The following is a 22,175-nucleotide window of genomic DNA, read 5'->3' as shown; positions in this document are numbered from 1 at the left end:
ACGACAACAGATATTCACAGGCTAGGCAACCTGGTACGGTTGTAGACATTCGGTTACTTGCGGTTCAAGATTATAACTTAGAAAGATCTTATAGTTACTGTCATGAAAATATAATTGAAAGGTAAAATAAACTTTATTTAGTATAATTTAAAAAAGTTAAACATAGGTCAACGACACCAGGTATTCCCAGGCGGTCTCCCATCCAAGTACTAACCAGGCCCGACGTTGTTTAACTGCGGTGTTCGGACGAGAACCGGTGTTTTCAACGTGGTATGGTTGTAGACGTTCGGTTACTTGCGGTTCAAGATTATAACTTAGAAAGATCTTATAGTTACTGTCATAAAAACATAATTGAAAGGTAAAATAAACATTGTTTAGTATAATTTAAAAAAAGTTAAACATAGGTCTACGACACCAGGTATTCCCAGGCGGTCTCCCATCCAAGTACTAACCAGGCCCGACGTTGTTTAACTGCGGTGTTCGGACGAGAACCGGTGTTTTCAACGTGGTATGGTTGTTGACGTTCGTTTACTTGCGGTTCAAGATTATAACTTAGAAAGATCTTATAGTTACTGTCAAAAAACATAATTGAAAGGTAAAATAAACATTGTTTAGTATAATTTAAAAAAGTTAAACATAGGTCTACGACACCAGGTATTCCCTGGTGTTCTCCCATCCAAGTACTAACGAGGCCCGACGTTGTTTAACTGCGGTGTTCGGACGAGAACCGGTGTTTTCAACGTGGTATGGTTGTAGACATTCGGTTACTTGCGGTTCAAGATTATAACTGAGAAAGATCTTATAGTTACTGTCAAAAAACATAATTGAAAGGTAAAATAAACATTGTTTAGTATAATTTAAAAAAGTTAAACATAGGTCTACGACACCAGGTATTCCCAGGCGGTCTCCCATCCAAGTACTAACCAGGCCCGACGTTGTTTAACTGTGGTGTTCGGAGGAGAACCGGTGTTTTCAACGTGGTATGGTTGTAGACGTTCGGTTACTTGCGGTTCAAGATTATAACTTAGAAAGATCTTATAGTTACTGTCAAAAAACATAATTGAAAGGTAAAATAAACATTGTTTAGTATAATTTAAAAAAGTTAAACATAGGTCTACGACACCAGGTATTCCCAGGCGGTCTCCCATCCAAGTACTAACCAGGCCCGACGTTGTTTAACTGCGGTGTTCGGACGAGAACCGGTGTTTTCAACGTGGTATGGTTGTAGACGTTCGGTTACTTGCGGTTCAAGTATATATACATCTTATATTCACTGTCAAAATCTCTATAAACATATATATCCTATAACCTAATAGTTTTGTTCATTTATTATAGAACATTTTCTAGGATTGAAATTAGCAGCTGCTGAAACCATGACGTTGGTATTTACACCCACTTCTGTTGAAGAAACACATACTTGAAAGGTAAATTCAACTTTGTTTAGTATAATTTAAAAAGTTATACTGAGGTTCTTAAAAAGATAATATAAAGGAAACAATAACACTGTACAAAGAAGCATAACACAATAGCGGCATGTACAAAAGATTCAGGCCGCGTTGTTGCTAAGAATCAAACGCGCACACAAGTGGACGCCCGCGTAGTACAGTGACGTTTGTACCGTCACCACAGCAGCAACATACAACAACAAACATGTCTTTGAACAACAACTTGTTTAACTTCAGTGATCGGACGAGAACCGTTGTTTTCAATGCAGTTTAGTTGAAAAACTTTCGATTAATTGCGGTTACAGTTTGAATTTATTTACTTATACTATCATCAACAGTATAAACACATTTTTGGAAAATAGAAACACTTAAACGAGACTATATTTTAGGATTATTAAAAAGATAAAAACAGGTGTACGACAACAGATATTCACAGGCTAGGCAACCTGGTACGGTTGTAGACATTCGGTTACTTGCGGTTCAAGATTATAACTTAGAAAGATCTTATAGTTACTGTCATAAAAATATAATTGAAAGGTAAAATAAACTTTATTTAGTATAATTTAAAAAAGTTAAACATAGGTCTACGACACCAGGTATTCCCAGGCGGTCTCCCATCCAAGTACTAACCAGGCCCGACGTTGTTTAACTGCGGTGTTCGGACGAGAACCGGTGTTTTCAACGTGGTATGGTTGTAGACATTCGGTTCCTTGCGGTTCAAGATTATAACTGAGAAAGATCTTATAGTTACTGTCAAAAAACATAATTGAAAGGTAAAATAAACATTGTTTAGTATAATTTAAAAAAGTTAAACATAGGTCTACGACACCAGGTATTCCCAGGCGGTCTCCCATCCAAGTACTAACCAGGCCCGACGTTGTTTAACTGCGGTGTTCGGACGAGAACCGGTGTTTTCAACGTGGTATGGTTGTAGACGTTCGGTTACTTGCGGTTCAAGTATATATACATCTTATATTCACTGTCAAAATCTCTATAAATATATATATCCTATAATCTAATAGTTTTGTTCATTTATTATAGAACATTTTCTAGGATTGAAATTAGCAGCTGCTGAAACCATGACGTTGGTATTTACACCCACTTCTGTTGAAGAAACACATACTTGAAAGGTAAATTCAACTTTGTTTAGTATAATTTACAAAGTTATACTGAGGTTCTTAAAAAGATAATATAAAGGAAACAATAACACTGTACAAAGAAGCATAACACAATAGCGGCATGTACAAAAGATTCAGGCCGCGTTGTTGCTAAGAATCAAACGCGCACACAAGTGGACGCCCGCGTAGTACAGTGACGTTTGTACCGTCACCACAGCAGCAACATACAACAACAAACATGTCTTTGAACAACAACTTGTTTAACTTCAGTGATCGGACGAGAACCGTTGTTTTCAATGCAGTTTAGTTGAAAAACTTTCGATTAATTGCGGTTACAGTTTGAATTTATTTACTTATACTATCATCAACAGTATAAACACATTTTTGGAAAATAGAAACACTTAAACGAGACTATATTTTAGGATTATTAAAAAGATAAAAACAGGTGTACGACAACAGATATTCACAGGCTAGGCAACCTGGTACGGTTGTAGACATTCGGTTACTTGCGGTTCAAGATTATAACTTAGAAAGATCTTATAGTTACTGTCATAAAAATATAATTGAAAGGTAAAATAAACTTTATTTAGTATAATTTAAAAAAGTTAAACATAGGTCTACGACACCAGGTATTCCCAGGCGGTCTCCCATCCAAGTACTAACCAGGCCCGACGTTGTTTAACTGCGGTGTTCGGACGAGAACCGGTGTTTTCAACGTGGTATGGTTGTAGACATTCGGTTCCTTGCGGTTCAAGATTATAACTGAGAAAGATCTTATAGTTACTGTCAAAAAACATAATTGAAAGGTAAAATAAACATTGTTTAGTATAATTTAAAAAAGTTAAACATAGGTCTACGACACCAGGTATTCCCAGGCGGTCTCCCATCCAAGTACTAACCAGGCCCGACGTTGTTTAACTGCGGTGTTCGGACGAGAACCGGTGTTTTCAACGTGGTATGGTTGTAGACGTTCGGTTACTTGCGGTTCAAGTATATATACATCTTATATTCACTGTCAAAATCTCTATAAATATATATATCCTATAATCTAATAGTTTTGTTCATTTATTATAGAACATTTTCTAGGATTGAAATTAGCAGCTGCTGAAACCATGACGTTGGTATTTACACCCACTTCTGTTGAAGAAACACATACTTGAAAGGTAAATTCAACTTTGTTTAGTATAATTTACAAAGTTATACTGAGGTTCTTAAAAAGATAATATAAAGGAAACAATAACACTGTACAAAGAAGCATAACACAATAGCGGCATGTACAAAAGATTCAGGCCGCGTTGTTGCTAAGAATCAAACGCGCACACAAGTGGACGCCCGCGTAGTACAGTGACGTTTGTACCGTCACCACAGCAGCAACATACAACAACAAACATGTCTTTGAACAACAACTTGTTTAACTTCAGTGATCGGACGAGAACCGTTGTTTTCAATGCAGTTTAGTTGAAAAACTTTCGATTAATTGCGGTTACAGTTTGAATTTATTTACTTATACTATCATCAACAGTATAAACACATTTTTGGAAAATAGAAACACTTAAACGAGACTATATTTTAGGATTATTAAATAGATAAAAACAGGTGTACGACAACAGATATTTACAGGCTAGGCAACCTGGTACGGTTGTAGACATTCGGTTACTTGCGGTTCAAGATTATAACTTAGAAAGATCTTATAGTTACTGTCATAAAAATATAATTGAAAGGTAAAATAAACTTTATTTAGTATAATTTAAAAAAGTTAAACATAGGTCTACGACACCAGGTATTCCCAGGCGGTCTCCCATCCAAGTACTAACCAGGCCCGACGTTGTTTAACTGCGGTGTTCGGACGAGAACCGGTGTTTTCAACGTGGTATGGTTGTAGACATTCGGTTCCTTGCGGTTCAAGATTATAACTGAGAAAGATCTTATAGTTACTGTCAAAAAACATAATTGAAAGGTAAAATAAACATTGTTTAGTATAATTTAAAAAAGTTAAACATAGGTCTACGACACCAGGTATTCCCAGGCGGTCTCCCATCCAAGTACTAACCAGGCCCGACGTTGTTTAACTGCGGTGTTCGGACGAGAACCGGTGTTTTCAACGTGGTATGGTTGTAGACATTCGGTTCCTTGCGGTTCAAGATTATAACTGAGAAAGATCTTATAGTTACTGTCAAAAAACATAATTGAAAGGTAAAATAAACATTGTTTAGTATAATTTAAAAAAGTTAAACATAGGTCTACGACACCAGGTATTCCCAGGCGGTCTCCCATCCAAGTACTAACCAGGCCCGACGTTGTTTAACTGCGGTGTTCGGACGAGAACCGGTGTTTTCAACGTGGTATGGTTGTTGACGTTCGTTTACTTGCGGTTCAAGATTATAACTTAGAAAGATCTTATAGTTACTGTCAAAAAACATAATTGAAAGGTAAAATAAACATTGTTTAGTATAATTTAAAAAAGTTAAACATAGGTCTACGACACCAGGTATTCCCTGGTGTTCTCCCATCCAAGTACTAACCAGGCCCGACGTTGTTTAACTGTGGTGTTCGGAGGAGAACCGGTGTTTTCAACGTGGTATGGTTGTAGACGTTCGGTTACTTGCGGTTCAAGATTATAACTTAGAAAGATCTTATAGTTACTGTCAAAAAACATAATTGAAAGGTAAAATAAACATTGTTTAGTATAATTTAAAAAAGTTAAACATAGGTCTACGACACCAGGTATTCCCAGGCGGTCTCCCATCCAAGTACTAACCAGGCCCGACGTTGTTTAACTGCGGTGTTCGGACGAGAACCGGTGTTTTCAACGTGGTATGGTTGTAGACGTTCGGTTACTTGCGGTTCAAGTATATATACATCTTATATTCACTGTCAAAATCTCTATAAACATATATATCCTATAACCTAATAGTTTTGTTCATTTATTATAGAACATTTTCTAGGATTGAAATTAGCAGCTGCTGAAACCATGACGTTGGTATTTACACCCACTTCTGTTGAAGAAACACATACTTGAAAGGTAAATTCAACTTTGTTTAGTATAATTTAAAAAGTTATACTGAGGTTCTTAAAAAGATAATATAAAGGAAACAATAACACTGTACAAAGAAGCATAACACAATAGCGGCATGTACAAAAGATTCAGGCCGCGTTGTTGCTAAGAATCAAACGCGCACACAAGTGGACGCCCGCGTAGTACAGTGACGTTTGTACCGTCACCACAGCAGCAACATACAACAACAAACATGTCTTTGAACAACAACTTGTTTAACTTCAGTGATCGGACGAGAACCGTTGTTTTCAATGCAGTTTAGTTGAAAAACTTTCGATTAATTGCGGTTACAGTTTGAATTTATTTACTTATACTATCATCAACAGTATAAACACATTTTTGGAAAATAGAAACACTTAAACGAGACTATATTTTAGGATTATTAAAAAGATAAAAACAGGTGTACGACAACAGATATTCACAGGCTAGGCAACCTGGTACGGTTGTAGACATTCGGTTACTTGCGGTTCAAGATTATAACTTAGAAAGATCTTATAGTTACTGTCATAAAAATATAATTGAAAGGTAAAATAAACTTTATTTAGTATAATTTAAAAAAGTTAAACATAGGTCTACGACACCAGGTATTCCCAGGCGGTCTCCCATCCAAGTACTAACCAGGCCCGACGTTGTTTAACTGCGGTGTTCGGACGAGAACCGGTGTTTTCAACGTGGTATGGTTGTAGACATTCGGTTCCTTGCGGTTCAAGATTATAACTGAGAAAGATCTTATAGTTACTGTCAAAAAACATAATTGAAAGGTAAAATAAACATTGTTTAGTATAATTTAAAAAAGTTAAACATAGGTCTACGACACCAGGTATTCCCAGGCGGTCTCCCATCCAAGTACTAACCAGGCCCGACGTTGTTTAACTGCGGTGTTCGGACGAGAACCGGTGTTTTCAACGTGGTATGGTTGTAGACGTTCGGTTACTTGCGGTTCAAGTATATATACATCTTATATTCACTGTCAAAATCTCTATAAATATATATATCCTATAATCTAATAGTTTTGTTCATTTATTATAGAACATTTTCTAGGATTGAAATTAGCAGCTGCTGAAACCATGACGTTGGTATTTACACCCACTTCTGTTGAAGAAACACATACTTGAAAGGTAAATTCAACTTTGTTTAGTATAATTTACAAAGTTATACTGAGGTTCTTAAAAAGATAATATAAAGGAAACAATAACACTGTACAAAGAAGCATAACACAATAGCGGCATGTACAAAAGATTCAGGCCGCGTTGTTGCTAAGAATCAAACGCGCACACAAGTGGACGCCCGCGTAGTACAGTGACGTTTGTACCGTCACCACAGCAGCAACATACAACAACAAACATGTCTTTGAACAACAACTTGTTTAACTTCAGTGATCGGACGAGAACCGTTGTTTTCAATGCAGTTTAGTTGAAAAACTTTCGATTAATTGCGGTTACAGTTTGAATTTATTTACTTATACTATCATCAACAGTATAAACACATTTTTGGAAAATAGAAACACTTAAACGAGACTATATTTTAGGATTATTAAAAAGATAAAAACAGGTGTACGACAACAGATATTCACAGGCTAGGCAACCTGGTACGGTTGTAGACATTCGGTTACTTGCGGTTCAAGATTATAACTTAGAAAGATCTTATAGTTACTGTCATAAAAATATAATTGAAAGGTAAAATAAACTTTATTTAGTATAATTTAAAAAAGTTAAACATAGGTCTACGACACCAGGTATTCCCAGGCGGTCTCCCATCCAAGTACTAACCAGGCCCGACGTTGTTTAACTGCGGTGTTCGGACGAGAACCGGTGTTTTCAACGTGGTATGGTTGTAGACATTCGGTTCCTTGCGGTTCAAGATTATAACTGAGAAAGATCTTATAGTTACTGTCAAAAAACATAATTGAAAGGTAAAATAAACATTGTTTTGTATAATTTAAAAAAGTTAAACATAGGTCTACGACACCAGGTATTCCCAGGCGGTCTCCCATCCAAGTACTAACCAGGCCCGACGTTGTTTAACTACGGTGTTCGGACGAGAACCGGTGTTTTCAACGTGGTATGGTTGTAGACGTTCGGTTACTTGCGGTTCAAGTATATATACATCTTATATTCACTGTCAAAATCTCTATAAATATATATATCCTATAATCTAATAGTTTTGTTCATTTATTATAGAACATTTTCTAGGATTGAAATTAGCAGCTGCTGAAACCATGACGTTGGTATTTACACCCACTTCTGTTGAAGAAACACATACTTGAAAGGTAAATTCAACTTTGTTTAGTATAATTTACAAAGTTATACTGAGGTTCTTAAAAAGATAATATAAAGGAAACAATAACACTGTACAAAGAAGCATAACACAATAGCGGCATGTACAAAAGATTCAGGCCGCGTTGTTGCTAAGAATCAAACGCGCACACAAGTGGACGCCCGCGTAGTACAGTGACGTTTGTACCGTCACCACAGCAGCAACATACAACAACAAACATGTCTTTGAACAACAACTTGTTTAACTTCAGTGATCGGACGAGAACCGTTGTTTTCAATGCAGTTTAGTTGAAAAACTTTCGATTAATTGCGGTTACAGTTTGAATTTATTTACTTATACTATCATCAACAGTATAAACACATTTTTGGAAAATAGAAACACTTAAACGAGACTATATTTTAGGATTATTAAATAGATAAAAACAGGTGTACGACAACAGATATTTACAGGCTAGGCAACCTGGTACGGTTGTAGACATTCGGTTACTTGCGGTTCAAGATTATAACTTAGAAAGATCTTATAGTTACTGTCATAAAAATATAATTGAAAGGTAAAATAAACTTTATTTAGTATAATTTAAAAAAGTTAAACATAGGTCTACGACACCAGGTATTCCCAGGCGGTCTCCCATCCAAGTACTAACCAGGCCCGACGTTGTTTAACTGCGGTGTTCGGACGAGAACCGGTGTTTTCAACGTGGTATGGTTGTAGACATTCGGTTCCTTGCGGTTCAAGATTATAACTGAGAAAGATCTTATAGTTACTGTCAAAAAACATAATTGAAAGGTAAAATAAACATTGTTTAGTATAATTTAAAAAAGTTAAACATAGGTCTACGACACCAGGTATTCCCAGGCGGTCTCCCATCCAAGTACTAACCAGGCCCGACGTTGTTTAACTGCGGTGTTCGGACGAGAACCGGTGTTTTCAACGTGGTATGGTTGTAGACGTTCGGTTACTTGCGGTTCAAGTATATATACATCTTATATTCACTGTCAAAATCTCTATAAATATATATATCCTATAATCTAATAGTTTTGTTCATTTATTATAGAACATTTTCTAGGATTGAAATTAGCAGCTGCTGAAACCATGACGTTGGTATTTACACCCACTTCTGTTGAAGAAACACATACTTGAAAGGTAAATTCAACTTTGTTTAGTATAATTTAAAAAGTTATACTGAGGTTCTTAAAAAGATAATATAAAGGAAACAATAACACTGTACAAAGAAGCATAACACAATAGCGGCATGTACAAAAGATTCAGGCCGCGTTGTTGCTAAGAATCAAACGCGCACACAAGTGGACGCCCGCGTAGTACAGTGACGTTTGTACCGTCACCACAGCAGCAACATACAACAACAAACATGTCTTTGAACAACAACTTGTTTAACTTCAGTGATCGGACGAGAACCGTTGTTTTCAATGCAGTTTAGTTGAAAAACTTTCGATTAATTGCGGTTACAGTTTGAATTTATTTACTTATACTATCATCAACAGTATAAACACATTTTTGGAAAATAGAAACACTTAAACGAGACTATATTTTAGGATTATTAAAAAGATAAAAACAGGTGTACGACAACAGATATTCACAGGCTAGGCAACCTGGTACGGTTGTAGACATTCGGTTACTTGCGGTTCAAGATTATAACTGAGAAAGATCTTATAGTTACTGTCAAAAAACATAATTGAAAGGTAAAATAAACATTGTTTAGTATAATTTAAAAAAGTTAAACATAGGTCTACGACACCAGGTATTCCCAGGCGGTCTCCCATCCAAGTACTAACCAGGCCCGACGTTGTTTAACTGCGGTGTTCGGACGAGAACCGGTGTTTTCAACGTGGTATGGTTGTAGACATTCGGTTCCTTGCGGTTCAAGATTATAACTGAGAAAGATCTTATAGTTACTGTCAAAAAACATAATTGAAAGGTAAAATAAACATTGTTTAGTATAATTTAAAAAAGTTAAACATAGGTCTACGACACCACGTATTCCCAGGCGGTCTCCCATCCAAGTACTAACCAGGCCCGACGTTGTTTAACTGCGGTGTTCGGAGGAGAACCGGTGTTTTCAACGTGGTATGGTTGTAGACGTTCGGTTACTTGCGGTTCAAGATTATAACTTAGAAAGATCTTATAGTTACTGTCATAAAAACATAATTGAAAGGTAAAATAAACATTGTTTAGTATAATTTAAAAAAGTTAAACATAGGTCTACGACACCAGGTATTCCCAGGCGGTCTCCCATCCAAGTACTAACCAGGCCCGACGTTGTTTAACTGCGGTGTTCGGAGGAGAACCGGTGTTTTCAACGTGGTATGGTTGTAGACGTTCGGTTACTTGCGGTTCAAGATTATAACTTAGAAAGATCTTATAGTTACTGTCATAAAAACATAATTGAAAGGTAAAATAAACATTGTTTAGTATAATTTAAAAAAAGTTAAACATAGGTCTACGACACCAGGTATTCCCAGGCGGTCTCCCATCCAAGTACTAACCAGGCCCGACGTTGTTTAACTGCGGTGTTCGGACGAGAACCGGTGTTTTCAACGTGGTATGGTTTTTGACGTTCGTTTACTTGCGGTTCAAGATTATAACTTAGAAAGATCTTATAGTTACTGTCAAAAAACATAATTGAAAGGTAAAATAAACATTGTTTAGTATAATTTAAAAAAGTTAAACATAGGTCTACGACACCAGGTATTCCCTGGTGTTCTCCCATCCAAGTACTAACGAGGCCCGACGTTGTTTAACTGCGGTGTTCGGACGAGAACCGGTGTTTTCAACGTGGTATGGTTGTAGACATTCGGTTACTTGCGGTTCAAGATTATAACTGAGAAAGATCTTATAGTTACTGTCAAAAAACATAATTGAAAGGTAAAATAAACATTGTTTAGTATAATTTAAAAAAGTTAAACATAGGTCTACGACACCAGGTATTCCCAGGCGGTCTCCCATCCAAGTACTAACCAGGCCCGACGTTGTTTAACTGTGGTGTTCGGAGGAGAACCGGTGTTTTCAACGTGGTATGGTTGTAGACGTTCGGTTACTTGCGGTTCAAGATTATAACTTAGAAAGATCTTATAGTTACTGTCAAAAAACATAATTGAAAGGTAAAATAAACATTGTTTAGTATAATTTAAAAAAGTTAAACATAGGTCTACGACACCAGGTATTCCCAGGCGGTCTCCCATCCAAGTACTAACCAGGCCCGACGTTGTTTAACTGCGGTGTTCGGACGAGAACCGGTGTTTTCAACGTGGTATGGTTGTAGACGTTCGGTTACTTGCGGTTCAAGTATATATACATCTTATATTCACTGTCAAAATCTCTATAAACATATATATCCTATAACCTAATAGTTTTGTTCATTTATTATAGAACATTTTCTAGGATTGAAATTAGCAGCTGCTGAAACCATGACGTTGGTATTTACACCCACTTCTGTTGAAGAAACACATACTTGAAAGGTAAATTCAACTTTGTTTAGTATAATTTAAAAAGTTATACTGAGGTTCTTAAAAAGATAATATAAAGGAAACAATAACACTGTACAAAGAAGCATAACACAATAGCGGCATGTACAAAAGATTCAGGCCGCGTTGTTGCTAAGAATCAAACGCGCACACAAGTGGACGCCCGCGTAGTACAGTGACGTTTGTACCGTCACCACAGCAGCAACATACAACAACAAACATGTCTTTGAACAACAACTTGTTTAACTTCAGTGATCGGACGAGAACCGTTGTTTTCAATGCAGTTTAGTTGAAAAACTTTCGATTAATTGCGGTTACAGTTTGAATTTATTTACTTATACTATCATCAACAGTATAAACACATTTTTGGAAAATAGAAACACTTAAACGAGACTATATTTTAGGATTATTAAAAAGATAAAAACAGGTGTACGACAACAGATATTCACAGGCTAGGCAACCTGGTACGGTTGTAGACATTCGGTTACTTGCGGTTCAAGATTATAACTTAGAAAGATCTTATAGTTACTGTCATAAAAATATAATTGAAAGGTAAAATAAACTTTATTTAGTATAATTTAAAAAAGTTAAACATAGGTCTACGACACCAGGTATTCCCAGGCGGTCTCCCATCCAAGTACTAACCAGGCCCGACGTTGTTTAACTGCGGTGTTCGGACGAGAACCGGTGTTTTCAACGTGGTATGGTTGTAGACATTCGGTTCCTTGCGGTTCAAGATTATAACTGAGAAAGATCTTATAGTTACTGTCAAAAAACATAATTGAAAGGTAAAATAAACATTGTTTAGTATAATTTAAAAAAGTTAAACATAGGTCTACGACACCAGGTATTCCCAGGCGGTCTCCCATCCAAGTACTAACCAGGCCCGACGTTGTTTAACTGCGGTGTTCGGACGAGAACCGGTGTTTTCAACGTGGTATGGTTGTAGACGTTCGGTTACTTGCGGTTCAAGTATATATACATCTTATATTCACTGTCAAAATCTCTATAAATATATATATCCTATAATCTAATAGTTTTGTTCATTTATTATAGAACATTTTCTAGGATTGAAATTAGCAGCTGCTGAAACCATGACGTTGGTATTTACACCCACTTCTGTTGAAGAAACACATACTTGAAAGGTAAATTCAACTTTGTTTAGTATAATTTACAAAGTTATACTGAGGTTCTTAAAAAGATAATATAAAGGAAACAATAACACTGTACAAAGAAGCATAACACAATAGCGGCATGTACAAAAGATTCAGGCCGCGTTGTTGCTAAGAATCAAACGCGCACACAAGTGGACGCCCGCGTAGTACAGTGACGTTTGTACCGTCACCACAGCAGCAACATACAACAACAAACATGTCTTTGAACAACAACTTGTTTAACTTCAGTGATCGGACGAGAACCGTTGTTTTCAATGCAGTTTAGTTGAAAAACTTTCGATTAATTGCGGTTACAGTTTGAATTTATTTACTTATACTATCATCAACAGTATAAACACATTTTTGGAAAATAGAAACACTTAAACGAGACTATATTTTAGGATTATTAAATAGATAAAAACAGGTGTACGACAACAGATATTTACAGGCTAGGCAACCTGGTACGGTTGTAGACATTCGGTTACTTGCGGTTCAAGATTATAACTTAGAAAGATCTTATAGTTACTGTCATAAAAATATAATTGAAAGGTAAAATAAACTTTATTTAGTATAATTTAAAAAAGTTAAACATAGGTCTACGACACCAGGTATTCCCAGGCGGTCTCCCATCCAAGTACTAACCAGGCCCGACGTTGTTTAACTGCGGTGTTCGGACGAGAACCGGTGTTTTCAACGTGGTATGGTTGTAGATATTCGGTTCCTTGCGGTTCAAGATTATAACTGAGAAAGATCTTATAGTTACTGTCAAAAAACATAATTGAAAGGTAAAATAAACATTGTTTAGTATAATTTAAAAAAGTTAAACATAGGTCTACGACACCAGGTATTCCCAGGCGGTCTCCCATCCAAGTACTAACCAGGCCCGACGTTGTTTAACTGCGGTGTTCGGACGAGAACCGGTGTTTTCAACGTGGTATTGTTGTAGACGTTCGGTTACTTGCGGTTCAAGTATATATACATCTTATATTCACTGTCAAAATCTCTATAAATATATATATCCTATAATCTAATAGTTTTGTTCATTTATTATAGAACATTTTCTAGGATTGAAATTAGCAGCTGCTGAAACCATGACGTTGGTATTTACACCCACTTCTGTTGAAGAAACACATACTTGAAAGGTAAATTCAACTTTGTTTAGTATAATTTAAAAAGTTATACTGAGGTTCTTAAAAAGATAATATAAAGGAAACAATAACACTGTACAAAGAAGCATAACACAATAGCGGCATGTACAAAAGATTCAGGCCGCGTTGTTGCTAAGAATCAAACGCGCACACAAGTGGACGCCCGCGTAGTACAGTGACGTTTGTACCGTCACCACAGCAGCAACATACAACAACAAACATGTCTTTGAACAACAACTTGTTTAACTTCAGTGATCGGACGAGAACCGTTGTTTTCAATGCAGTTTAGTTGAAAAACTTTCGATTAATTGCGGTTACAGTTTGAATTTATTTACTTATACTATCATCAACAGTATAAACACATTTTTGGAAAATAGAAACACTTAAACGAGACTATATTTTAGGATTATTAAAAAGATAAAAACAGGTGTACGACAACAGATATTCACAGGCTAGGCAACCTGGTACGGTTGTAGACATTCGGTTACTTGCGGTTCAAGATTATAACTGAGAAAGATCTTATAGTTACTGTCAAAAAACATAATTGAAAGGTAAAATAAACATTGTTTAGTATAATTTAAAAAAGTTAAACATAGGTCTACGACACCAGGTATTCCCAGGCGGTCTCCCATCCAAGTACTAACCAGGCCCGACGTTGTTTAACTGCGGTGTTCGGACGAGAACCGGTGTTTTCAACGTGGTATGGTTGTAGACATTCGGTTCCTTGCGGTTCAAGATTATAACTGAGAAAGATCTTATAGTTACTGTCAAAAAACATAATTGAAAGGTAAAATAAACATTGTTTAGTATAATTTAAAAAAGTTAAACATAGGTCTACGACACCACGTATTCCCAGGCGGTCTCCCATCCAAGTACTAACCAGGCCCGACGTTGTTTAACTGCGGTGTTCGGAGGAGAACCGGTGTTTTCAACGTGGTATGGTTGTAGACGTTCGGTTACTTGCGGTTCAAGATTATAACTTAGAAAGATCTTATAGTTACTGTCATAAAAACATAATTGAAAGGTAAAATAAACATTGTTTAGTATAATTTAAAAAAGTTAAACATAGGTCTACGACACCAGGTATTCCCAGGCGGTCTCCCATCCAAGTACTAACCAGGCCCGACGTTGTTTAACTGCGGTGTTCGGAGGAGAACCGGTGTTTTCAACGTGGTATGGTTGTAGACGTTCGGTTACTTGCGGTTCAAGATTATAACTTAGAAAGATCTTATAGTTACTGTCATAAAAACATAATTGAAAGGTAAAATAAACTTTGTTTAGTATAATTTAAAAAAGTTAAACATAGGTCTACGACACCAGGTATTCCCAGGCGGTCTCCCATCCAAGTACTAACGAGGCCCGACGTTGTTTAACTGCGGTGTTCGGACGAGAACCGGTGTTTTCAACATGGTATGGTTGTAGACGTTCGGTTACTTGCGGTTCAAGTATATATAAATCTTATATTCACTGTCAAAATCTCTATAAACACATATATCCTATAACCTAATAGTTTTGTTCATTTATTATAGAACATTTTCTAGGATTGAAATTAGCAGCTGCTGAAACCATGACGTTGGTATTTACACCCACTTCTGTTAAAGAAACACATACTTGAAAGGTAAATTCAACTTTGTTTAGTATAATTTAAAAAGTTATACTGAGGTTCTTAAAAAGATAATATAAAGGAAACAATAACACTGTACAAAGAAGCATAACACAATAGCGGCATGTACAAAAGATTCAGGCCGCTTTGTTGCTAAGAATCAAACGCGCACACAAGTGGACGCCCGCGTAGTACAGTGACGTTTGTACCGTCACCACAGCAGCAACATACAACAACAAACATGTCTTTGAACAACAACTTGTTTAACTTCAGTGATCGGACGAGAACAGTTGTTTTCAATGCAGTTTAGTTGAAAAACTTTCGATTAATTGCGGTTACAGTTTGAATTTATTTACTTATACTATCATCAACAGTATAAACACATTTTTGGAAAATCGAAACACTTAAACGAGACTATATTTTAGGATTATTAAAAAGATAAAAACAGGTGTACGACAACAGATATTCACAGGCTAGGCAACCTGGTACGGTTGTAGACATTCGGTTACTTGCGGTTCAAGATTATAACTTAGAAAGATCTTATAGTTACTGTCATAAAAATATAATTGAAAGGTAAAATAAACTTTATTTAGTATAATTTAAAAAAGTTAAACATAGGTCTACGACACCAGGTATTCCCAGGCGGTCTCCCATCCAAGTACTAACCAGGCCCGACGTTGTTTAACTGCGGTGTTCGGACGAGAACCGGTGTTTTCAACGTGGTATGGTTGTAGACATTCGGTTCCTTGCGGTTCAAGATTATAACTGAGAAAGATCTTATAGTTACTGTCAAAAAACATAATTGAAAGGTAAAATAAACATTGTTTAGTATAATTTAAAAAAGTTAAACATAGGTCTACGACACCAGGTATTCCCAGGCGGTCTCCCATCCAAGTACTAACCAGGCCCGACGTTGTTTAACTGCGGTGTTCGGACGAGAACCGGTGTTTTCAACGTGGTATGGTTGTAGACGTTCGGTTACTTGCGGTTCAAGTATATATACATCTTATATTCACTGTCAAAATCTCTATAAATATATATATCCTATAACCTAATAGTTTTGTTCATTTATTATAGAACATTTTCTAGGATTGAAATTAGCAGCTGCTGAAACCATGACGTTGGTATTTACACCCACTTCTGTTGAAGAAACACATACTTGAAAGGTAAATTCAACTTTTTTTAGTATAATTTAAAAAGTTATACTGAGGTTCTTAAAAAGATAATATAAAGGAAACAATAACACTGTACAAAGAAGCATAACACAATAGCGGCATGTACAAAAGATTCAGGCCGCGTTGTTGCTAAGAATCAAACGCGCACACAAGTGGACGCCCGCGTAGTACAGTGACGTTTGTACCGTCACCACAGCAGCAACATACAACAACCAGGGAGTTGTTACAACTCCCTGCAACAACAAACATGTCTTTGAACAACAACTTGTTTAACTTCAGTGATCGGACGAGAACCGTTGTTTTCAATGCAGTTTAGTTGAAAAACTTTCGATTAATTGCGGTTACAGTTTGAATTTATTTACTTATACTATCATCAACAGTATAAACACATTTTTGGAAAATAGAAACACTTAAACGAGACTATATTTTAGGATTATTAAAAAGATAAAAACAGGTGTACGACAACAGATATTCACAGGCTAGGCAACCTGGTACGGTTGTAGACATTCGGTTACTTGCGGTTCAAGATTATAACTGAGAAAGATCTTATAGTTACTGTCAAAAAACATAATTGAAAGTAAAATAAACATTGTTTAGTATAATTTAAAAAAGTTAAACATAGGTCTACGACACCAGGTATTCCCAGGCGGTCTCCCATCCAAGTACTAACCAGGCCCGACGTTGTTTAACTGCGGTGTTCGGACGAGAACCGGTGTTTTCAACGTGGTATGGTTGTAGACGTTCGGTTACTTGCGGTTCAAGTATATATACATCTTATATTCACTGTCAAAATCTCTATAAATATATATATCCTATAATCTAATAGTTTTGTTCATTTATTATAGAACATTTTCTAGGATTGAAATTAGCAGCTGCTGAAACCATGACGTTGGTATTTACACCCACTTCTGTTGAAGAAACACATACTTGAAAGGTAAATTCAACTTTGTTTAGTATAATTTAAAAAGTTATACTGAGGTTCTTAAAAAGATAATATAAAGGAAACAATAACACTGTACAAAGAAGCATAACACAATAGCGGCATCACGTATGTTTCCTAGAGAATTTCGCTATTGACGCATGCGCATTAACGCGCCGTTTAAAAACCACGCGCACTTGTTTATTTTGCGTAACGGTCGATTACATTTTGATCAACAAATGGCCTAGCATTTTTCATAGCCTTTCTATAAATATTTGACCTTAAAACAATTTATTTATTTTCCTTTATACTTTTTTAATCGAAATATCTAAAAATACAAAGAAAAAACAAAGCGGAATATAGCTATTATTTATCTTACTTTCAGTCTCAATTGTACTAAAATTTTAAACCAAAAATCGTACAATTTTTAAACTTTTATAAAAAAAATTCCGAAGTTTTTTGTGAGGTCAGGTATTCTCATACATATTCATGAGTGATTGAGCTAATCATGTGGTTTAAAGGTTTTAGAGCAACAATTGACGGTGTGGAGGTGTGATGGAACAAAAAACGAGGAAATTTCACTATTTTCCCTCTAAAATACAGTTTTTATTGAGTATGTTAGCGATCAACCGAACACACTCATGTATGTTAAATGCTACCATGCCAGGTAATGTTCATCACATATCTTAAAATATCCCGACTAGGCCTAGATTCGAAGGCCTAGGCCTACATACAAGTTTTAAAAGACTGGAGTTTGGGGATATATCCACCCCATCATGCGAGGCACATCGTTAGGTGTTTCGTGGAATGTGTTCCGAATTATACACATTTTCATAATTTAGTGTTTGTTATAGCTTAAATTGTTTAAGAACTAATGTTTTGCAGTATATATTTATAGTTCAGTAATGTTAATATTGTTTTTATATCGTTTAAATTGTTATCACCTTATTTCAGCTCCTTAATCATCACACTGACCTCCCCATCTTTAATAATAGTATTATCCACTTGTTGTATAAGTAACGCTAGGTTTGGGTTATTCCATTTTGGTAACAGGCAACATTTTATTTTAAACATTGTAGGCCTACAGTATTTTTATTTTATAATTATGCATAAAATTAATATGTATTATTTGCAATTGTATTACCAATAAATTACACATAACACTTTTTTTATTTTTTATTATATTTTTTTTAAAGGTATGTCTGGAGTCGGATGAAATGTGTATTAACTATTATTGCATGAGGCAATTTTTCCGAATGATCAGAAAATATGGTACAGTTGACTAGTTTTCCAGCTGTTGAAGAAGCACTGTCAAGTGGTAAATGGAATAGACCCAATAGCAGAAGATTATACACTATTAATGATGTTATAATATAAAATTTATATTGGAATTGTTATGATGTATCTCTCATATGATTTTAATTTGTGATGAGAAGAATAGTTAATTAAGATTACTATCAATAAATATTGTCATTGTTTTTAGTAATGAATTTTAATATCTTACAGTATTAACAATATTAATCTATTAAAATTTATTAAATATATATTATTTATTATAATTATAAAATGGGCAGTATATAACAGGAGGCAATTGTATATTTGATCTGGTCAAGTATGATTTTTTACTCCACATGTTCTGCATACTGAAATAGGTTTTTTATATGGTTGTCCATTCTGAAATAAACAAAATCATATCATTTATTTTTATAAAATTAGTGTAAATGAAACTTTTAAATGCCTACTACAGACTTATAAAATTGAAAACATTTATTACTATACTGTATTTACAATTTATTATTTAAAAGTGTGAATACATACAAATATTGGAGGTATATTTCTATGTACATAGGGCCAGGTCTTACAGATAAAATAAGAAGTAATAATAGAAATAATATATTGTATGTTTATATAATAAACATACATAACTTACTATCTTGCATAATTTCATTATTGAGATGCACAGCCAGGCAATTTAATTAATAAAGTACAGTATTAATATGATGATACTGTATGTATTTATTGTATTAGGCCTAGCCGCCAGCGCGCCGCGCGTCTAATAGCCTAGACGCGCCTATTCTTTAACACAGGCATGTCTATTTTGCTGTGTAAAATAGCCTAAATTCAATCAAATTATACTCCCGTGAAATAATTGTTGCTCTCTCGTGTTAATTACAATTAGATGCAATACTATTTAAACAAGATGATATACCACGCTGCATAGTTTGAAAAACTTCGAATTAATTGTAATTTAACATTTTAGATGACTCATTTTACTTCCGAAATTTTTGAAACGAGAATGTTCATTTTGCTGGTTTGCATAGCAATGTTTGAAATGTCATAGTACTTAAAATATTATATAAACATTTTTAAAATCTACATATGTTTTAAGAAAATAAGTTTAAGAATAAAAGAAGTTTAATGTTTGATATCATTGAGGAGTTTTTTTTACTTATTTTACGTCTTTTATATGTATGGAACGATCGTCTTTCAGCGTCGCGTGTCGAAAACATTTTGTGTGAAAACTTTCAATTAACACGCTTCGCTGCTTCGACGCCCTCTAGAGTTTTACCTTGCCAGTAAACATTCCATATTTGCATTACGGCGAACATACGTGGCATGTACAAAAGATTCAGGCCGCGTTGTTGCTAAGAATCAAACGCGCACACAAGTGGACGCCCGCGTAGTACAGTGACGTTTGTACCGTCACCACAGCAGCAACATACAACAACAAACATGTCTTTGAACAACAACTTGTTTAACTTCAGTGATCGGACGAGAACCGTTGTTTTCAATGCAGTTTAGTTGAAAAACTTTCGATTAATTGCGGTTACAGTTTGAATTTATTTACTTATACTATCATCAACAGTATAAACACATTTTTGGAAAATAGAAACACTTAAACGAGACTATATTTTAGGATTATTAAAAAGATAAAAACAGGTGTACGACAACAGATATTCACAGGCTAGGCAACCTGGTACGGTTGTAGACATTCGGTTACTTGCGGTTCAAGATTATAACTGAGAAAGATCTTATAGTTACTGTCAAAAAACATAATTGAAAGGTAAAATAAACATTGTTTAGTATAATTTAAAAAAGTTAAACATAGGTCTACGACACCAGGTATTCCCAGGCGGTCTCCCATCCAAGTACTAACCAGGCCCGACGTTGTTTAACTGCGGTGTTCGGACGAGAACCGGTGTTTTCAACGTGGTATGGTTGTAGACATTCGGTTCCTTGCGGTTCAAGATTATAACTGAGAAAGATCTTATAGTTACTGTCAAAAAACATAATTGAAAGGTAAAATAAACATTGTTTAGTATAATTTAAAAAAGTTAAACATAGGTCTACGACACCACGTATTCCCAGGCGGTCTCCCATCCAAGTACTAACCAGGCCCGACGTTGTTTAACTGCGGTGTTCGGAGGAGAACCGGTGTTTTCAACGTGGTATGGTTGTAGACGTTCGGTTACTTGCGGTTCAAGATTATAACTTAGAAAGATCTTATAGTTACTGTCATAAAAACATAATTGAAAGGTAAAATAAACATTGTTTAGTATAATTTAAAAAAGTTAAACATAGGTCTACGACACCAGGTATTCCCAGGCGGTCTCCCATCCAAGTACTAACCAGGCCCGACGTTGTTTAACTGCGGTGTTCGGAGGAGAACCGGTGTTTTCAACGTGGTATGGTTGTAGACATTCGGTTACTTGCGGTTCAAGATTATAACTGAGAAAGATCTTATAGTTACTGTCATAAAAACATAATTGAAAGGTAAAATAAACATTGTTTAGTATAATTTAAAAAAGTTAAACATAGGTCTACGACACCAGGTATTCCCAGGCGGTCTCCCATCCAAGTACTAACCAGGCCCGACGTTGTTTAACTGCGGTGTTCGGAGGAGAACCGGTGTTTTCAACGTGGTATGGTTGTAGACATTCGGTTACTTGCGGTTCAAGATTATAACTCAGAAAGATCTTATAGTTACTGTCATAAAAACATAATTGAAAGGTAAAATAAACTTTGTTTAGTATAATTTAAAAAAGTTAAACATAGGTCTACGACACCAGGTATTCCCAGGCGGTCTCCCATCCAAGTACTAACGAGGCCCGACGTTGTTTAACTGCGGTGTTCGGACGAGAACCGGTGTTTTCAACATGGTATGGTTGTAGACGTTCGGTTACTTGCGGTTCAAGTATATATAAATCTTATATTCACTGTCAAAATCTCTATAAACACATATATCCTATAACCTAATAGTTTTGTTCATTTATTATAGAACATTTTCTAGGATTGAAATTAGCAGCTGCTGAAACCATGACGTTGGTATTTACACCCACTTCTGTTGAAGAAACACATACTTGAAAGGTAAATTCAACTTTGTTTAGTATAATTTAAAAAGTTATACTGAGGTTCTTAAAAAGATAATATAAAGGAAACAATAACACTGTACAAAGAAGCATAACACAATAGCGGCATGTACAAAAGATTCAGGCCGCTTTGTTGCTAAGAATCAAACGCGCACACAAGTGGACGCCCGCGTAGTACAGTGACGTTTGTACCGTCACCACAGCAGCAACATACAACAACAAACATGTCTTTGAACAACAACTTGTTTAACTTCAGTGATCGGACGAGAACAGTTGTTTTCAATGCAGTTTAGTTGAAAAACTTTCGATTAATTGCGGTTACAGTTTGAATTTATTTACTTATACTATCATCAACAGTATAAACACATTTTTGGAAAATCGAAACACTTAAACGAGACTATATTTTAGGATTATTAAAAAGATAAAAAC

The 22,175-nt window shown here is 35.5% G+C and overlaps 43 non-coding genes across 43 annotated transcripts; all 43 read right to left on the bottom strand.

The window, feature by feature from the left end:
- Nucleotides 1-165: 165 nt before the first annotated feature.
- LOC140053533 (5S ribosomal RNA) lies at nucleotides 166-284 on the bottom strand. The gene has a single exon (XR_011846391.1). It is a non-coding gene; the product is annotated as a 5S ribosomal RNA (ribosomal RNA).
- Nucleotides 285-403: 119 nt separating this feature from the next.
- Nucleotides 404-522, bottom strand: LOC140053511 (5S ribosomal RNA). The gene has a single exon (XR_011846371.1). It is a non-coding gene; the product is annotated as a 5S ribosomal RNA (ribosomal RNA).
- Nucleotides 523-639: 117 nt separating this feature from the next.
- LOC140053053 (5S ribosomal RNA) lies at nucleotides 640-758 on the bottom strand. The gene has a single exon (XR_011845957.1). It is a non-coding gene; the product is annotated as a 5S ribosomal RNA (ribosomal RNA).
- Nucleotides 759-875: 117 nt separating this feature from the next.
- Nucleotides 876-994, bottom strand: LOC140052804 (5S ribosomal RNA). Its single transcript, XR_011845719.1, has one exon. It is a non-coding gene; the product is annotated as a 5S ribosomal RNA (ribosomal RNA).
- Nucleotides 995-1,111: 117 nt separating this feature from the next.
- LOC140053227 (5S ribosomal RNA) lies at nucleotides 1,112-1,230 on the bottom strand. The gene has a single exon (XR_011846086.1). It is a non-coding gene; the product is annotated as a 5S ribosomal RNA (ribosomal RNA).
- A 796-nt stretch (nucleotides 1,231-2,026) lies between these two features.
- LOC140053226 (5S ribosomal RNA) lies at nucleotides 2,027-2,145 on the bottom strand. The gene has a single exon (XR_011846085.1). It is a non-coding gene; the product is annotated as a 5S ribosomal RNA (ribosomal RNA).
- Nucleotides 2,146-2,262: 117 nt separating this feature from the next.
- On the bottom strand, nucleotides 2,263-2,381 carry LOC140053225 (5S ribosomal RNA). Its single transcript, XR_011846084.1, has one exon. It is a non-coding gene; the product is annotated as a 5S ribosomal RNA (ribosomal RNA).
- A 796-nt stretch (nucleotides 2,382-3,177) lies between these two features.
- LOC140053222 (5S ribosomal RNA) lies at nucleotides 3,178-3,296 on the bottom strand. The gene has a single exon (XR_011846082.1). It is a non-coding gene; the product is annotated as a 5S ribosomal RNA (ribosomal RNA).
- A 117-nt stretch (nucleotides 3,297-3,413) lies between these two features.
- LOC140053221 (5S ribosomal RNA) lies at nucleotides 3,414-3,532 on the bottom strand. The gene has a single exon (XR_011846081.1). It is a non-coding gene; the product is annotated as a 5S ribosomal RNA (ribosomal RNA).
- Nucleotides 3,533-4,328: 796 nt separating this feature from the next.
- LOC140053220 (5S ribosomal RNA) lies at nucleotides 4,329-4,447 on the bottom strand. The gene has a single exon (XR_011846080.1). It is a non-coding gene; the product is annotated as a 5S ribosomal RNA (ribosomal RNA).
- Nucleotides 4,448-4,564: 117 nt separating this feature from the next.
- On the bottom strand, nucleotides 4,565-4,683 carry LOC140053219 (5S ribosomal RNA). The gene has a single exon (XR_011846079.1). It is a non-coding gene; the product is annotated as a 5S ribosomal RNA (ribosomal RNA).
- Nucleotides 4,684-4,800: 117 nt separating this feature from the next.
- LOC140053510 (5S ribosomal RNA) lies at nucleotides 4,801-4,919 on the bottom strand. The gene has a single exon (XR_011846370.1). It is a non-coding gene; the product is annotated as a 5S ribosomal RNA (ribosomal RNA).
- A 117-nt stretch (nucleotides 4,920-5,036) lies between these two features.
- LOC140053039 (5S ribosomal RNA) lies at nucleotides 5,037-5,155 on the bottom strand. The gene has a single exon (XR_011845944.1). It is a non-coding gene; the product is annotated as a 5S ribosomal RNA (ribosomal RNA).
- Nucleotides 5,156-5,272: 117 nt separating this feature from the next.
- On the bottom strand, nucleotides 5,273-5,391 carry LOC140053218 (5S ribosomal RNA). Its single transcript, XR_011846078.1, has one exon. It is a non-coding gene; the product is annotated as a 5S ribosomal RNA (ribosomal RNA).
- Nucleotides 5,392-6,187: 796 nt separating this feature from the next.
- LOC140053217 (5S ribosomal RNA) lies at nucleotides 6,188-6,306 on the bottom strand. The gene has a single exon (XR_011846077.1). It is a non-coding gene; the product is annotated as a 5S ribosomal RNA (ribosomal RNA).
- A 117-nt stretch (nucleotides 6,307-6,423) lies between these two features.
- LOC140053216 (5S ribosomal RNA) lies at nucleotides 6,424-6,542 on the bottom strand. Its single transcript, XR_011846076.1, has one exon. It is a non-coding gene; the product is annotated as a 5S ribosomal RNA (ribosomal RNA).
- Nucleotides 6,543-7,338: 796 nt separating this feature from the next.
- On the bottom strand, nucleotides 7,339-7,457 carry LOC140053215 (5S ribosomal RNA). The gene has a single exon (XR_011846075.1). It is a non-coding gene; the product is annotated as a 5S ribosomal RNA (ribosomal RNA).
- Nucleotides 7,458-7,574: 117 nt separating this feature from the next.
- On the bottom strand, nucleotides 7,575-7,693 carry LOC140053355 (5S ribosomal RNA). Its single transcript, XR_011846216.1, has one exon. It is a non-coding gene; the product is annotated as a 5S ribosomal RNA (ribosomal RNA).
- A 796-nt stretch (nucleotides 7,694-8,489) lies between these two features.
- LOC140053214 (5S ribosomal RNA) lies at nucleotides 8,490-8,608 on the bottom strand. The gene has a single exon (XR_011846074.1). It is a non-coding gene; the product is annotated as a 5S ribosomal RNA (ribosomal RNA).
- A 117-nt stretch (nucleotides 8,609-8,725) lies between these two features.
- Nucleotides 8,726-8,844, bottom strand: LOC140053213 (5S ribosomal RNA). The gene has a single exon (XR_011846073.1). It is a non-coding gene; the product is annotated as a 5S ribosomal RNA (ribosomal RNA).
- Nucleotides 8,845-9,639: 795 nt separating this feature from the next.
- Nucleotides 9,640-9,758, bottom strand: LOC140053211 (5S ribosomal RNA). Its single transcript, XR_011846071.1, has one exon. It is a non-coding gene; the product is annotated as a 5S ribosomal RNA (ribosomal RNA).
- A 117-nt stretch (nucleotides 9,759-9,875) lies between these two features.
- LOC140052849 (5S ribosomal RNA) lies at nucleotides 9,876-9,994 on the bottom strand. Its single transcript, XR_011845764.1, has one exon. It is a non-coding gene; the product is annotated as a 5S ribosomal RNA (ribosomal RNA).
- Nucleotides 9,995-10,112: 118 nt separating this feature from the next.
- Nucleotides 10,113-10,231, bottom strand: LOC140053471 (5S ribosomal RNA). Its single transcript, XR_011846331.1, has one exon. It is a non-coding gene; the product is annotated as a 5S ribosomal RNA (ribosomal RNA).
- A 119-nt stretch (nucleotides 10,232-10,350) lies between these two features.
- Nucleotides 10,351-10,469, bottom strand: LOC140052894 (5S ribosomal RNA). Its single transcript, XR_011845806.1, has one exon. It is a non-coding gene; the product is annotated as a 5S ribosomal RNA (ribosomal RNA).
- Nucleotides 10,470-10,586: 117 nt separating this feature from the next.
- LOC140053052 (5S ribosomal RNA) lies at nucleotides 10,587-10,705 on the bottom strand. The gene has a single exon (XR_011845956.1). It is a non-coding gene; the product is annotated as a 5S ribosomal RNA (ribosomal RNA).
- A 117-nt stretch (nucleotides 10,706-10,822) lies between these two features.
- LOC140052803 (5S ribosomal RNA) lies at nucleotides 10,823-10,941 on the bottom strand. Its single transcript, XR_011845718.1, has one exon. It is a non-coding gene; the product is annotated as a 5S ribosomal RNA (ribosomal RNA).
- A 117-nt stretch (nucleotides 10,942-11,058) lies between these two features.
- On the bottom strand, nucleotides 11,059-11,177 carry LOC140053210 (5S ribosomal RNA). Its single transcript, XR_011846070.1, has one exon. It is a non-coding gene; the product is annotated as a 5S ribosomal RNA (ribosomal RNA).
- Nucleotides 11,178-11,973: 796 nt separating this feature from the next.
- Nucleotides 11,974-12,092, bottom strand: LOC140053209 (5S ribosomal RNA). The gene has a single exon (XR_011846069.1). It is a non-coding gene; the product is annotated as a 5S ribosomal RNA (ribosomal RNA).
- Nucleotides 12,093-12,209: 117 nt separating this feature from the next.
- LOC140053208 (5S ribosomal RNA) lies at nucleotides 12,210-12,328 on the bottom strand. Its single transcript, XR_011846068.1, has one exon. It is a non-coding gene; the product is annotated as a 5S ribosomal RNA (ribosomal RNA).
- Nucleotides 12,329-13,124: 796 nt separating this feature from the next.
- LOC140053522 (5S ribosomal RNA) lies at nucleotides 13,125-13,243 on the bottom strand. Its single transcript, XR_011846381.1, has one exon. It is a non-coding gene; the product is annotated as a 5S ribosomal RNA (ribosomal RNA).
- Nucleotides 13,244-13,360: 117 nt separating this feature from the next.
- LOC140053431 (5S ribosomal RNA) lies at nucleotides 13,361-13,479 on the bottom strand. Its single transcript, XR_011846290.1, has one exon. It is a non-coding gene; the product is annotated as a 5S ribosomal RNA (ribosomal RNA).
- A 795-nt stretch (nucleotides 13,480-14,274) lies between these two features.
- LOC140053206 (5S ribosomal RNA) lies at nucleotides 14,275-14,393 on the bottom strand. The gene has a single exon (XR_011846067.1). It is a non-coding gene; the product is annotated as a 5S ribosomal RNA (ribosomal RNA).
- Nucleotides 14,394-14,510: 117 nt separating this feature from the next.
- LOC140052848 (5S ribosomal RNA) lies at nucleotides 14,511-14,629 on the bottom strand. The gene has a single exon (XR_011845763.1). It is a non-coding gene; the product is annotated as a 5S ribosomal RNA (ribosomal RNA).
- Nucleotides 14,630-14,747: 118 nt separating this feature from the next.
- LOC140053469 (5S ribosomal RNA) lies at nucleotides 14,748-14,866 on the bottom strand. The gene has a single exon (XR_011846329.1). It is a non-coding gene; the product is annotated as a 5S ribosomal RNA (ribosomal RNA).
- A 118-nt stretch (nucleotides 14,867-14,984) lies between these two features.
- On the bottom strand, nucleotides 14,985-15,103 carry LOC140052924 (5S ribosomal RNA). Its single transcript, XR_011845835.1, has one exon. It is a non-coding gene; the product is annotated as a 5S ribosomal RNA (ribosomal RNA).
- Nucleotides 15,104-15,899: 796 nt separating this feature from the next.
- Nucleotides 15,900-16,018, bottom strand: LOC140053205 (5S ribosomal RNA). Its single transcript, XR_011846066.1, has one exon. It is a non-coding gene; the product is annotated as a 5S ribosomal RNA (ribosomal RNA).
- Nucleotides 16,019-16,135: 117 nt separating this feature from the next.
- Nucleotides 16,136-16,254, bottom strand: LOC140053204 (5S ribosomal RNA). The gene has a single exon (XR_011846065.1). It is a non-coding gene; the product is annotated as a 5S ribosomal RNA (ribosomal RNA).
- Nucleotides 16,255-17,078: 824 nt separating this feature from the next.
- LOC140053203 (5S ribosomal RNA) lies at nucleotides 17,079-17,197 on the bottom strand. The gene has a single exon (XR_011846064.1). It is a non-coding gene; the product is annotated as a 5S ribosomal RNA (ribosomal RNA).
- A 3,287-nt stretch (nucleotides 17,198-20,484) lies between these two features.
- LOC140053202 (5S ribosomal RNA) lies at nucleotides 20,485-20,603 on the bottom strand. The gene has a single exon (XR_011846063.1). It is a non-coding gene; the product is annotated as a 5S ribosomal RNA (ribosomal RNA).
- A 117-nt stretch (nucleotides 20,604-20,720) lies between these two features.
- LOC140052847 (5S ribosomal RNA) lies at nucleotides 20,721-20,839 on the bottom strand. Its single transcript, XR_011845762.1, has one exon. It is a non-coding gene; the product is annotated as a 5S ribosomal RNA (ribosomal RNA).
- Nucleotides 20,840-20,957: 118 nt separating this feature from the next.
- Nucleotides 20,958-21,076, bottom strand: LOC140053468 (5S ribosomal RNA). Its single transcript, XR_011846328.1, has one exon. It is a non-coding gene; the product is annotated as a 5S ribosomal RNA (ribosomal RNA).
- Nucleotides 21,077-21,194: 118 nt separating this feature from the next.
- Nucleotides 21,195-21,313, bottom strand: LOC140053467 (5S ribosomal RNA). Its single transcript, XR_011846327.1, has one exon. It is a non-coding gene; the product is annotated as a 5S ribosomal RNA (ribosomal RNA).
- Nucleotides 21,314-21,431: 118 nt separating this feature from the next.
- Nucleotides 21,432-21,550, bottom strand: LOC140052923 (5S ribosomal RNA). Its single transcript, XR_011845834.1, has one exon. It is a non-coding gene; the product is annotated as a 5S ribosomal RNA (ribosomal RNA).
- Nucleotides 21,551-22,175: the final 625 nt, after the last annotated feature.

The sequence above is a fragment of the Antedon mediterranea genome, chromosome 6 (genome assembly GCF_964355755.1).
Source record: "Antedon mediterranea chromosome 6, ecAntMedi1.1, whole genome shotgun sequence".
Taxonomy (NCBI): Eukaryota; Metazoa; Echinodermata; class Crinoidea; order Comatulida; family Antedonidae; genus Antedon; species Antedon mediterranea.
This window is presented reverse-complemented; position numbering and strand designations above follow the sequence as displayed.